Source organism: Heteronotia binoei, chromosome 2 (genome assembly GCF_032191835.1).
Source record: "Heteronotia binoei isolate CCM8104 ecotype False Entrance Well chromosome 2, APGP_CSIRO_Hbin_v1, whole genome shotgun sequence".
In the NCBI taxonomy this organism is placed as follows: domain Eukaryota; kingdom Metazoa; phylum Chordata; class Lepidosauria; order Squamata; family Gekkonidae; genus Heteronotia; species Heteronotia binoei.
Genome location: NC_083224.1, coordinates 179,757,310 through 179,771,474, shown reverse-complemented (window position 1 = coordinate 179,771,474; position 14,165 = coordinate 179,757,310). Strand labels below are relative to the sequence as shown.

Genomic DNA, 14,165 nt, shown 5'->3' with positions numbered 1-14,165 from the left:
GGGCCTGCTGTTACCTGCTCTGCCACATGTGGCTCTCTCTCTCCGGCCATGTTGGCGGGGGGGGGGAGTGAAACAACGTCTCTCATTGGGCTGTGTGAGAACACACATCCATGAAATGCAGCTGATGACACTGTACTGTTCAGTGTCAATATGCGGAAAATAACCTACTGGACGAATGATGTCACTTCCAGTGATGTCAGGGGGTGTGGCCTAGTATGCAAATGAGTTGCTGCTGGGCTTTTTCTACAAAAAAAGCTCTGAGTAAGCCCAAATGGTTAAGGTTGGATAAACTGATGATTGGGGAAATCTGTAACATGCTGGAGTCTTGGAGTAGCATCTTCTTTCCCCTCTTCTCTTCCAGATGGACTCCTGGGGCAGATGCCTGGCTGTCCCAGGCTTGAATGTGGGGAGCATAGGGAGGATCAGAGGGAAAGTGAGATTGACCCTCATCTTTCAATGCAAACACCAATGGTAAAATCTGGTAGGTACAGACAGCTATGGAGTAAGGGTGAATGGTGCTGGTGGAAAGTGATATCAAGAGTTTTCAAGGCAAGAGATGGAACAGAGGTGGTTTGTCTTTGCCTGCCTCTGTGTAGCATTCCTGGATTTCCTTGATGGTCTTTCATCAAAGCACTAGCCAGGTCTGACCTTGCTTATCTTCAGAGATCTGATGAGATCAGGCTAGCCAGAAGGAGAAGGAGAAGGATTAGAAGAAGAAGAAGAGTTGTTTTTATATCCCTCTTTTTTTGTACCCTAAGGCAGGGGTGGCCAACGGTAGCTCTCCAGATGTTTTTTGCCTACAACTCCCATCAGCCCCAGCCATTGGCCATGCAGTGGTGCAGTGCCTCTGCTTTGCTCTGTGAACCAGTTGCTAACAGGCCACAGACAGGTACAGGTCCACGGCCCGGGGGTTGGGGACCCCTGCTTTACAACCTCCTGACAAGATTTGTTCTCCCATCTCAAGCGAGACGCATTTGAGCATCAGGTATGCTCAAATGCCCATTGGCTCTGCTCACTGATTGTGAGCAGGAAACTAATATTGGGGGGGGGGGGGGGCAGGGGCAGGCAGTTTTACTGTTCATATGCAGATGGAGTCTGTTTGTAGGTTACTTTCTATTCATAAAATCACTGCAATTGACAGCATTTCAGTCATGTTTAATTAGCTTATTTACACTGTGATGCAAGGCAAATTTCAGAGCAAAGAATGATTCAAAATGAAATCTCACACAATCCAACAGGATCCTGGCATTGTGGTATACTGCTCCACAGCCAAAACTTTACTTAAACTATTCCAGGGCTTTTTTTTTTGTGGCAGGAACTCCTTTGCACATAAGGCCACACACCCCTGATGTAGCCAATCCTCCAAGAGCTTACAGGCCTTTTCTTACCGGGCCTACTGTAAGCTCTTGGAGGATTGGCTACATCAGGGGTGTGTGGCCTAATATGCAAAGGAGTTTCTGCTACAACCCCCCCCCCTGAACTATTCTTTAAACTATTCTTTGGAACTAAACTTTGGAATAGTGTCACACTTTCTTTAGAATGAATCGGCCAGTGATTTATAAACACTTTTAAAAAAAGCCTTATTGCTTGGTATTTGCCTGCATCATCAACATTATGTTTTATGAAAATTATCATCCTTATCTAAGATTGCCAGGTCACCCCGGAGACCAATGGATAATGGGAGGGAAGGGTTGCCAGATCCAGGCTAGGAAACTTCTGGAGATTTGGGGACGGAGCCTGGGGAGGACAGGGACTCAGTGGGGTACAATGCCATGGTGTCCCCCCTCCAAAGCATCCATTTTCTCCAGGGGAACTGCTCTCTGTAGTCTGGAGATGAGCTGTAATTCCAAGGGATCCCCAGGTCCCAAGTGCAGGCTGGCATTCGTATTCCACCCCACAGGTCATTTAATTACCTGAACCAACTGAAGGAGAATCAATCTCGCCTATTTCACAGCACCAAAAGAGTCTGCAAGGTAGGAGGAAATAAAACTCTAACGTCTTGGGTACTGCACAGCCACAAAGCTTGCTCAGCACACTGTCCAAGTTCAACAGTGGTAAAGCCAGTTTGGAAGTTTGGCTCCTGAGCAACTGCAGCTGTCACAAACTATGTTTGCTTAGCCAAGCATGTTTGCAAAGTTCTCAGGTTCCCTGCTAAGCACAGACCAAATATTCGTGCCCCGCCAATCACTGCATAGCTATGTGGTAATTAGTAGGGCACGAACATTCTGTCTGCACTTAGCAGAAATCCTGAGAATTTTGCAGCGAACATTGCAAAGAATTCAGTTGGGCTGTGTGAGAATACACCTGTGCATATGAACGTATATGAACATATGAAGCTGCCTTATACTGAATCAAACCCTCGGTCCATCAAAGTCAGTATTGTCTACTCAGACTGGCAGCGGCTCTCCAGGGTCTCAAGCTGAGGTGTTTCATGCCTGCTTGCCTGGACCCTTTTTAATTGGAGATGCCAGGGATTGAACCTGGAACCTTCTGCTTACCAAGCAGATGCTCTACCACTGAGCCACCGTCCCTCCCCCCAAAAAAGCCAGTTGTGCTGTACTGCATGGTTAGGAAGGAATACAGTGAAGGAACCTGCCAAACAGACTGACAGACTAGCGAACTGCTTGCCAAAAACCCCAGGGCTCTGTTTGCAACCGGCAAACAGGATGTGAGCCCAATTGGTGTATGCTTTAACATCCCCACTTGAAGCTTTTTATCCTCTCCTTTTTGAGTAAAGGAGCGATGCTAAAAAGTTCACCTTGTAAGTAACCAAACCCCATTGCTTTCATGCTTTCTGATGGTCCATGAACCAGATCTATTCATTCCTATAGAAATAATGATGATGATGATGATGATGATGATGATGATGATGATGATGATGATGATGATGATGATGATGATGATGATAATAATAATATCTTGGATTGCTATCTTACCCTTCATTCTGAATCTCAGAGCGGTCACAATCTCCTTTACCTTCCTTCTCCACAACAAACACCCTGTGAGGTAGGTGGGGCTGAGAGAGCTCTCCCAGAAGCTGCCCTTTCAAGGACAGCTCTGCGAGAGCTATGGCTGACCCAAGGCCATTCCAGCAGCTGCAAGTGGAGGAGTGGGGAATCAAACCCGGTTCTCCCAGATAAGAGTCTGCGCACTTAACCACTGCACCAAACTGGCTCTTAGCCGTTTGGAAGGTACTAATGCATCCCAACACCTGACCTAGATAGTTCAGGCTAGTCCAATCTCATCAGATCTCAGATATCCAAGGAATAGCAGGGTCCTGGCATGGAGGCAGGCAATGACAAACCACCTTTGAATATTCCTTGCTTTGAAACCCCCCAGGGTCACCATAAGTCAGATGTGACGGATGGTACTTTACACCACTACCACCAATGCATCCCAGCAGTCATTCCTTGTTATTCCATTTTTCACCATACACTGAACATTGTGTGATGATGGACAGAGGAGATTTGCTTGGGAATAATCTTTAGATTCCAAATTTGTGCTAGCTGCGGTGCTGGACAAAGGAAGCGATGCACATGAACAAAACAAGACTCTTGTTCTCCTATCAGACATGGCAGACTATTTGCATTAGGGGGAATCACGAAACCTTGTTACATCTATTGCTTTCAGTAGCTCAGATTAATTTCATTCCAACAAAACTTCACAGGCATTAAACTGCTGCCCAGATGACAAGTGAAAATATAAAGGCAAGATCTTTGCTTACCCTCTGCTTTTGGAATAAGGGATTCCCAACTCGAAGTATTGCTCATTAACATGAAAAAAAGTTAAGCTTGCCAGATCCGAGTTGAAAAATCAAACCAGTTGGAGCGGAACTGATCAGATGAAGTTAAGCCGTGCAAGAATCCAGGTTCCAGCTTGGATTTTCACTGCTTCATTTGGGTAATCCAAGTCCTGTTTTACTTCAGTACTCAAGGGGATCACTTCAGTGGTTTGGTTCCAATCTGAGTGACTCAACTTAATGAGTCACTTGGTATATAAAAGAGGCCTTTGGAGCAATAACAAGAGCTTGCCCTCCATTTTCCTTGCTCTCAGTAACCCATCCCAAACACATACATACATGAATATATGAAGTTGCCTTATACCAAATCAGAACATAGGTCCATCAAAGCCTGTATTGTCTGTGCAGACTGACGACAGCTCTTCAGGTGGAGGTCTTTCACTATTACCTGATCCTTAACTGATTACCTGAGCCTGTATGGGAAAGGGCGGAATATAAATTGACCAAATAAAAAATAAAATAAATAAATGGAGATGCCAGGAATTGAACCTGGGACCTTCTGCCTGCAAAGCTGATGCTCAGCCACTGAGCCACATCCCCTTCCCATCTCAGATCTTCTTAATCCTGCCTTCTTTATGCTGTTCCTAAACTGACAACTTCTTGGATTCTTAATCTGTCCATATGGTTCTTTTGAACTGGATCCTCATATCTGAACTGTGGTCCTGGCCCCATTCTTACCTGGGCATGCTAAATTCTCCTGGGCTGGAACTCGCATACTTTGAGGTCCTGCCCACTCCCCTGCCTGCCTGCAGTTGCACCCCAAATTCTTGATCTTTCTGATTTCCCACTAGCCTTATGCCGCTCTCGCTCTGCTCTTCTCAGTGAGGCTTCCGTTGGATTTCTCACTATCTGCACCGGGGCTGCAGCTCACTCCGCCTCTTTCACGCAGCAAACAAGATCCTCTAAAAACCAGTTTCTGTTTGCTGTGTGAAAAAGGCAAAGTTAGTTGCAGCCCTGGGGCAGATAGTGTGAAATCTGACGGACGCCCCGCTGAGAAGAGGAACGTGAGAATGGCATAAGGCTAGTGGGGAATTGGCATGTATTTTTGATCACTATTTTAAGAGCTACCTCTTCTCCCAAGAGTCTGTTCTTTGTCTAGACCTCTTATTGAGGCCTTTTATTTTTAGCAGGAACACACAGCAAAGTAGTTCTGGGTGACTTGGCATCAGGGGTGTGTGGCCTAATATGCAAATGAGTTCCTGCTGGGCTTTTCCCACAAAAGATCCCTGTGTGAAGCAATAGTGACACCAAGGGGTGTGGCCTAATATGCAAATGAGTTCCTGGTCTACCAAGGTCAGTACTTTCTATTCAGACTGGTGGCATCTCTTCAGGGTTGCAGGTGGAGGTCTGTCACATCATCTACTACCTGAGTCTTTACTGAAGATTGAACCTGGGATCTTCTTCATGCCATGAAGATGCTCTACCCTGAGCCACAGTCCCTCCCCAACATTCAGGTCACCCCTCTCAAAACCATGCTTACAAATTTGATAGGGAATCCATTTCTAAATTGTTCCTTTGCTTATTTGCATTCTATTTTAGAATGTACAGCACATAGAAAACAGGGAACAAATAGCCAAGAATCTTTACTCTTCCCCTCCCTGCCATCCAGGGACTCTTAAAAAAAAACACCTTTATTCTCTTCCTTTGGGCAACCCTTTCCCCCCTCCTTTCTCTTTACTCCACATCGTACCTGGGACCTGAGAATCCATTGCCTCATTATTCAGATTATTATTTTAACAAGATGTCTTGTTCTCTCTGAGGCAGCAAATGCACAGAAGGGCCCATCAATTTTCATAGAAAGCCATTAAAGTTCTTTCTCATTAGCCATAATTAAAAGGTGCAGCCGGTACTCCCAATAGATCACACTTCAAAGTAGGGTCGCTGAAAAAAAGATATATTCTGGACTCGATGCCTTGGATTATTCACAGAGCAGGGCAGCCAGAAGGATGAAGTGTCAGGAATTTTTTCAGGGGTTCTGGGAGTAGAACTTTTTCTCCATTCAGAAGAATCATTTTCAGATCCGCAGATATCATCTGATGTCCAGGGTGCCTGTAAAGGTTCAGCCCCCATGGTGCAGACAACACAGGAAACACTGGCTCTTCTCAGGGCTGGCACAGGCACCCTCTCCCCTCTAGTGTACATTTCAGGGCCTGCCTTTCCTTGTTGTGGAAATCTTCCACAGCAAGGGAGGGCAGGCTTCGAGTGCATGAGCTTTCCTGCCACTTTCCCAGGTCTTTTTGCAGACCCGGGAAGGCGAGAGTGGCAGGGTCGCGCTGCAGTGTGTACACTCCTTGGAGCGCATCTCCCCTTGCAATGGAAGGCAGGCTCCAAGGACCACGTACACTGCCCCGCTGCTCTCACCTTCCCGGGTCTGCCCGACATGGGGGTGGGGCCTAGGGCACCAGAAACACTGGCACTGATCCTGGCTTTTCCCCAGTAGAGATGCAGAATTACACTAAGCCACAGACAAAACCTTCAAATGTGTCAAACCTCCATGTACAAAAGTACCAGAAAAGTTAACCTTTGTGATTATGGCTGGATCCATGTATTTTGTTGGTTATTATGCTATTCCTATGTTATCAAGTCAGTCAAGCCGCTATATTGACTGTAGTGCAATATTCAGTGATATGTGGATGCAGCCACAGAAAGGAAATTCACACCAGCTTGCACGATCATGGTACTTGGCCAAGAACAACTCAAGAGCCAACCCACCTGTTTAACGCACTTTGCTTCTCCATGAGATGTTCAGGTTTTCATGTGGTAACAGTTTCCTATATGAGTGCCCAATGGCTCTTTACTTCCTCCTAGGTAATCTGATGGTTTATGGAAGCACAAATCTGTCCCAGGGCTGTGAGGGCTACTTGCATAGGAGATGGCCTTTCCTCTGGTTATCTGGTAGATGGTGGCAGAGCCTGGGCCCCATCTGCTGATGGTGCTTGCCAGGGCTTTTTGGGGGGGAGGGTAGAAAAAGCCCAGCAGTAGCTCATTTGCATATTAAGCCACATCCTCTGACATCACCATTGTTCCAGCAGGAACTTGTTTGCATATTAAGCCACACCCCCTGATACCAAGCCAGCCCTGGTGCTTGCCCCAACAGCGACCAGATGACTGGAGGACTCCCCTTCCTGGTGGATGCTCAACTGCAACTTTTAATATGCAGAACAAAAGGGTAGGACCTTCCTTGCTGCATCCTACACTGAGGTGCCTTCAACTGATACCAGAGGACCAGCCTTCTTCCTGGGAATGCTTCGCCTTCATCCACCACAGGGAGATGGCTCCATCTACCTTTCTGTCCTGAACCGCTTCCCCACAATGAGTCAGAGGCAGGTTAAGAACATAAGAGAAGTCATGCTGGATCAGGCCAATGGCCCATCCAGTCCAATGGTCTGTGTCACACAGTGGCAAAAAAAAAAACCCAGGTGCCATGAAGAGGTCCATTGGTGGGGTCAGGACACTAGAAGCCCTAGTTGCCCCACCCAAGCACCAAGAATACAGAGCATCACTGCCCCAGACAGAGAGTTCCAACAATACGTTGTGGCTAATAGCTACTGATGAACCTCTGTTTTAGCTCCCTTTCTTTCCCTTCTGCCTCCTCTAGTTTCTGGTCTTGCTACCACAGATAAACTGGCATATCTTAAGCTTCTGATGCTGCCAGGAAGTTTTAAGCTTCCAGGCAGTCTTAGCCAAGCTTTCTAGCTGCTGACTGGTATAGGGTTGCCAAGTCCAATTCAAGAAATATCTGGGGACTTTGGGGGTGGAGCCAGGAGATTTTGGGGGTGGAGCCAGGAGACATTAGGGGTGGAGCCAATATCAAGGCTGTGACAAGCATAGCTGAATTCCAAAGGGAGTTCTGGCCATCACATTTAAAGGGACAGCACACCTTTTCAATTCCTTCCTTCCATAGGAAATAATGAAGGATAGGGGCACCTTCTTTTGGGGCTCATAGAATTGGACCCCCCCCCGGTCCAATCTTTTTGAAACTTGGGGGGTATTTTGGGGAGAGGCACTAGATGCTATACTGAAAATTTGGTGCCTCTACCCCAAAAAACAGCCCCCCCCCAGAGCCCCGGATACCCGTGGATCAATTCTCCATGATTTTCTATGGGAATAAATCTCCATAGGGAATAATAGAGTTCCCAGCAGACATTTCCCTCACCCCCCTCACCCCGCTTTCTGACGACCCTGAAGCAGGCGGAGGACCTCCAAACTGGGGGATCCTCTGCCCCCACCTGGGGATTGGCAACCCTAGACTGGTAAGTCTTTTTGTTTCTCTAGCTGAGCACTGGCTTCTCTCTAGAGTTGCCAGGTCTGACTCAAGAAATATCTGGGGACTTTGGGGGTGGAGCTAGAAGCAAGGTAGTGACAAGCATGATTGAACTCCAAAGGAAGTTATGGCCATTACATTCAAGGGGACCACACACCTTTTAAATGCCTTCCCTCCATTTGGAAATAATGAAGGCTAGGGACACCTTCTTTTGGGGCTCATAGAATTGGACCCCCATGGTCCAATCTTTTTGAAAATTAAGGAGTTTTTTGAGGAGAGGCACCAGATGCTATGCTGAAAATGTGGTGCATCTGTCTCAAAAAATAGTCCCCAGAGCCCCCAATACCCATGGATCAATTTCCCGTTATACCCTATGGAATCTGCCTCCCCTCACTTTCTGATGACCCTGAATTGGGGGGAGGGCCTCCAAACTGGGGGATTCCCTGCCCCCAACTGGGGATTGGCAACCCTACGAAGTTCTCTCCTTACACAGACCTCTGACATTTTTTCTCTTCGCTTTCGCCCCCCCCCCCTTCATTTTCTTCTACAAATTCATAAGCTGTTATTGTTTGGGGTTCAGGATCCATTATTATACCCTCCCATTTGACTCACACTCTCTCTCCACCCACTCCTGTACCATGGCTATTGTTCAATCAGTTTTAGAGTGTGCACCTGCAAGCATGAAAACATCTTTTTAAATATTTATTATAGAGCACCTAGTAATTTTAGATGCTTTAACTAAAATTCAATGATGAGCTTCCCACCCCCACCCCCCCATCCCTAATGGTGCAAAGACATCATGAACGGGCACACACAAACCCTGCATTTCTCTGCTTAACTAGGAATTATGTACCCAAAGAAGCATCTGGAAGATCTAGAGAAATTCTTAGACCCTGCAAAGAGTTGCAAACATGTTTGGGGGTGTGGCTTCTTGTGTGCCCTTTGGTCACTGGCTAAAGACCAGAAAGTAGTCTTCTTGCAGAATCACAATGCTGCAAAACTGCTGAACAGCTGCCATAAAGCATTCTGCAAGGACATTTGGTAAGACAGGATCACTCCTCTGCCTTCAATTCCATGCAATATTGTCCCCAGCTACAATGCTTTCCTTTGCCCTGAAAGGGGTGAAAAATATATGTTCAAGTTCTGGGATGTAATTTTCAGAAGGCAAAATATGCAGATTTTTTTTTTTCCATCACTGGATTCTCACTGGGCTTTTCCACGTTCCCAGTTTCTTCACTTGTGTGTTCCTATTACATCGGGGTTTTCCCCTCCTGTTCTGCACATGTGTTGCTCTCTCTAGTGGCCAATTCAATATTACATGGGTTTCTATCAGGCATTTTAAAAATCATAGTTTAAACCTGCAGAGGGATATGTCAAACCAGTGTAATATCAAATCGACCACTAGAGGAGCAAAACACATGCAAATCTGACCCCCCCCCCCACACCCCCAAAAAACAACAGGAATACACAACTGGGGAAAATGAGGATATGAGAAAGCCCACTGTTGAAAAACATATTTGCCAGTAAATTCAAACCACTTCCCCACCAGACACTCTACTTAACTCCTGATTTTCTTAGGAGTCAATCTGCAGGACAGGATTTTTTTATTCCCCCAAAGATGTTTTTTGGTGTCTGAATTGGTGGCCAAGATGGAACAAAAGAAAAGAGTTCACCAATGCAGTTCTTAAAACAGGTACACAATGCTTATTGCATTCAGCAATTCTGTCCTGGGAAGTTCCTGGAGATTTGGGGCAATTTCCTGCTGGGGAAGTGATCTCTGTAGCCTTGGAATTCTGGGAGAATTCCAGACTCTGCACCTGGAGGTTGGTAACTCTAATCTAAAGGACTTTATAGAGCTGTAAGAGCCCCGTGATGCAGAATGGTAAGCTGCAGTGCTGCAGTCCAAGCTCTGCTCACAACCTGACTTCGATCCTGGTGGAAGCTGGGTTCAAGTAGCTGGCTCATGGTTGACTCAGCCTTTCATCCTTCCAAGGTTGGTAAAATGAGTACCCAGCTTGCTGGGGGTAAAGTGTAGATGTCTGGGGAAAGCAATGGCAAACCACCCCGTAAAAAACAGTCTGCCATGAAAACATCATGATGTGACGTCACCCCGAGTCGGAAATTACTGGTGCTTGCACCTTTATGGTTTTTTTAACAGAGAGATAGCCAGGCTAGCTTGATCTCATAAGATCTCAGAAGCTAAGCAGGGTCAGTTCTGGCTAGTATTTGGATGGGAGACCACCAGAGAAGTCGAAAGTTGCTATGTAGAGGCAGATAGATCCAAGTGGGCAGCCATGTTGGTCTGAAGCAGTGCACCGTTAAAACCAACAAAGTTTTAATCAGAACATAAGCTTACATTCTGAGTAAAACGTTGTTGGTCTTAAAGGTGCGCTTGACTCCTACTTTGTTCTCTGTACAGGCAGGTAATTGCAAACCACACTGCTGATTGTATCTTGCCTTGAAAATCCTACGGGGTCGCCATAAGTCTGCTGTGACTTGATGGCACTTTGCGCCACCAGGGGGAGATATTGCCTCTTTGAAGCTTTGATTGGTAGGCGTGGTACAAGGGATTGGGTGGAAAGTGAAGCATTGAAAATGGGGAGATGGTTTTGAGAGAGATCCACTATGCACCTTCCACAACTTTATTGTTTTAAGAGGTGTAACGTGCTGAACACAATACGCACTGTGTACCTGTTTTAAGAACTGCATTGGTGAACTCTCTTCTTTTGTTCCATCTTGGCCACCGATTCAGACACCGAAAAACATCTTTGGGGGAATAAAAAAATCCTGCTTCACGGAGCGGACTGCATAAAATATTTTACTACAAAGCAGAATTACTCTGACGACTGATGGATTCACTCATGAGACCCACTCACATTTATGGAGGTCGTAAGTTATATACTCCTGGTGAACTAGAGGAAACATAACAATTGCCTTTTATGGGTAAAACTTCATGCAATATATTAAACTCACCAGGGAACAGACAAGGGTTTACAGCAAACGATAACTCTAATGCTTCCAAACCACTGCATTATTTGCAGATGGATTATGAGGAACCAGAGTAGGGCCCCTGTGCCCATTACCTACAGCTTCTGTATAAGAGACTCGGGGCTGGAGGTTTTTTGGGGTCACAATGCACCTTTGCTTATTTGTTGGTCTTAAAGGTCTTAAAGAAGGGCATGGTTATAGGTGGCACAGGGATGGCAGAAGTGGGCTCCTCTGGAAACCCTGGGCCCCAGCAGTTGTACCATCTAAGGGCATGCTGACACTGCACTTGGTCTAAGTATCACATGATAGTATCAAACGTTCATTCCCCCCACCCCCCAAACATCCTTTTTGGAGTGAGGTCTCACTTCACACAGTACTGCAGGTGCAGCCTGACCAATGTGGTGTACAGTGGGATGATGACATCTTGTGATTTGGATCTTCTGCCTCTGTTGATACACCCGAAGACCACATTAGCCTTTTTTGCTGCTGCATCACACTAACTGCTCACAGACCACTCATACCCGCAAGATCTTGTTCACATGCACTGCAACCCAGAAGTGTATCCTACATCCAATATGAGTGCTTCTCATTTTCGTTAGAGCTCAGAAGCAAAGCAAAGTCAGCACTTGGATGAGAAGAATCTACAGAGGAAGACTCTACAGAGCAGGGGTGGCTATGGCTCAGGAGCCACATGTGGCTCTTTCACACATATTGTGTGGCTCTCAAAGCCCCCTCCCCCACTCCCTTTTGGGTGGCTTGGAGAAAAGGCATTTCTCTCTTTAAATTACTTCTCTGAGGCAAGCCATCCAGTGGCTTGGAGAAGGCATTTAAAGTAGCTTTCTTTCCCCCTCCCTCTCTCCCACCCATCTTGCAGCTCTCAAACATCCGGCATTCATGTCTTGTGGCTCTTACATTAAGTTTGGCCACCCCCCTACAGAGGAAGGCAGTGGCCAGCCAGCCTCTGCTTCTCATTTGCCCCGAAAGCCCCTTGGTGGGGTTGCTAGAAGTCACTCACACTGTACCTCCGTACATAATGTGGCAGGGAATAAATGTAAAGGAATGGCAGGAAGAAGTATGGAAAAGACAGGGCTGAAGAGAAATCCAAGTCACTGTTGAGGCAGCCAAGATGAACTTGACACTGGGACGGTGTCTCCTGCCCAGGCCATCTCGGAAGAAAAGGGCTTCCTTGATTTGAGCTGAGTGCTGCATCCTCTCCATCCGCTTTCCGCAGCCTCCCCTCCTGAAGGCCTCCGCCGCTGTCAGCTTCATTGGCTCATGTTCAGGTGTCGCTGGCTTCCGTTGTGTCAGGACAGAGATGGGCGTGATGTTATTGCTCCAGAGTTGCCAATATGGGGCTCAGAGCTGCTTTGAGCTGCAAGTGACGGAGGAAAGGGCCTTCCAAGAGAGGAAAGCAAACGAACGACATCTAGGATTTCCATTCTAAGAAGTTTCTACACACGTTTGAAGTGTTTGGAAATATTTCTGCCGGTAATATTAAATTTCTGTATTTTGGAAATAATTCAGCGGGTAATTTTAAAAAGCCCTATTCCACAAGAAGCAGACATCCCCAGTTGCCAACCTCCAGGTGGTGGCTGGAGATCTCCCATTATTATAAGTGATCTGAAAAAGCTTGGAGCCTATTGCGAAGTGCAAGAATTTGAAGTCTGGATCTGTTGAAAAGCGTTGTCTTGAATGTGAAGCTTAGAAGAAGCTTTCAGTGAAAAACGGGGTCCAAATGTTTCAGAGGTGCTCGTTTAGCTGTATTGTTTGAAAATTTATTTATGGCATGTTTGAGAATTGCGTCTGAGAAGTCTTCTTCTACTGCAAGAGCTGTGGATGTTTGCCTGAGAAAAAAGAAGAATGTCGATGTTTACAATTTGAACTAGACCTGCTGCGCTTTTGGATTTACGTCCTGCTCTTTGGCGTGATTGTTCTGTTTTGTATATTTTTGTTATTTCTACGATCCTTTGAACAATATGAATGTTCATGTTCTAAGTAATTGTAGTGGTTTCCAACCTCCAGGTGGTGGCTGGAGTTCTCTCGTTATTACAACTGATCTCTAGGCAACAGAGATCAGTTCACCTGGAGAAAATGGCCGCTTTGGAAGGGACTCTCTGACGTTGTATCCCATTGAAGTCCCTCCCCTCTCCTCCCCAAACCCTGCCCTCCTCAGGATCCACCTCCCCCCACCCCCAACATCCAGATATTTTCCAACCCAGAGATGACAATTCTACTCCTATGTAATGATCTAATGAGAGTCAGACAGCGGCCACTCTTCAGGTTATCTCAAGAATTTCCCAACCTCCAGGTAATGCCTGGAGATTGAAACACTTTCCCTAGGGCTGAAACACTTTCTCTATGAAGAAAGGTTAAAATGCTTGGAGCTTTTTAGCTTGGAGAAATGTCGACTGAGGGGTGACATGATCAACATTTACAAGATTATGCAGGGGATAGAGAAGGTAGAGAAAGAAGTACTTTTCTCCCTTTCTCACAATGCAAGAACTCCTGGGCACTCAATGAAATTGTTGAGCAGTCGGGTTAGAATGGATAAAAGGAAGTACTTCTTCACCCAAAAGGTGATTAACACATCGAATTCACTGCCACGGGAGGTGGTGGCAGCTGCAAGCATAGCCAGCTTCAAGAGGGAATTGGATAAACATATGGAGCAGAGGTCCACCAGTGGCTATCAGCCACAGTGTATTGTTGGAACTCTCTATCTGGGGCAAGTGATGCTCTGTATTCTTGGTGCTTGGGAGGGACAACAGTATAAGGACTTCTAGTGTCCTGGCCCCACTGATGGACCTCCTGATGGCACCTGGGTTTTTTGGCCACTGTGTGACAGAGCGCTGGACTGGATGGGCCATTGGCCTGATCCAACATGTCTTCTCTTATATTCTTATGAGATCTCCCAGAAATAACTGATCTCCAGACTGCAGGGCTCTGTTCTCTGGGAGGAAACGGCAGCTCTGGAGAATGAACTCTATGGTCTCATCTCCCTGCTGAGCTTTGTCACCTCCCCAAACTTTGCCCTCTGTAGGCTTCAGCCCCAAATCTTCAGGAATTTCTCAACCTGGATTTGGCAGCCCTACCAATGACTGTCTAATTAAAGGATGG

General features: G+C 46.4%; 1 protein-coding gene and 1 non-coding gene across 2 annotated transcripts in view; both read right to left on the bottom strand.

Moving 5' to 3' along the window:
* PBX1 (PBX homeobox 1) overlaps positions 1–14,165 on the bottom strand; it is a 696,336-nt gene that overhangs the window by 328,020 nt on the left and 354,151 nt on the right. The gene's annotated exons all lie outside the window — the stretch shown is intronic.
* On the bottom strand, positions 4,268–4,339 carry TRNAA-UGC (transfer RNA alanine (anticodon UGC)). The gene has a single exon. It is a non-coding gene; the product is annotated as a tRNA-Ala (tRNA).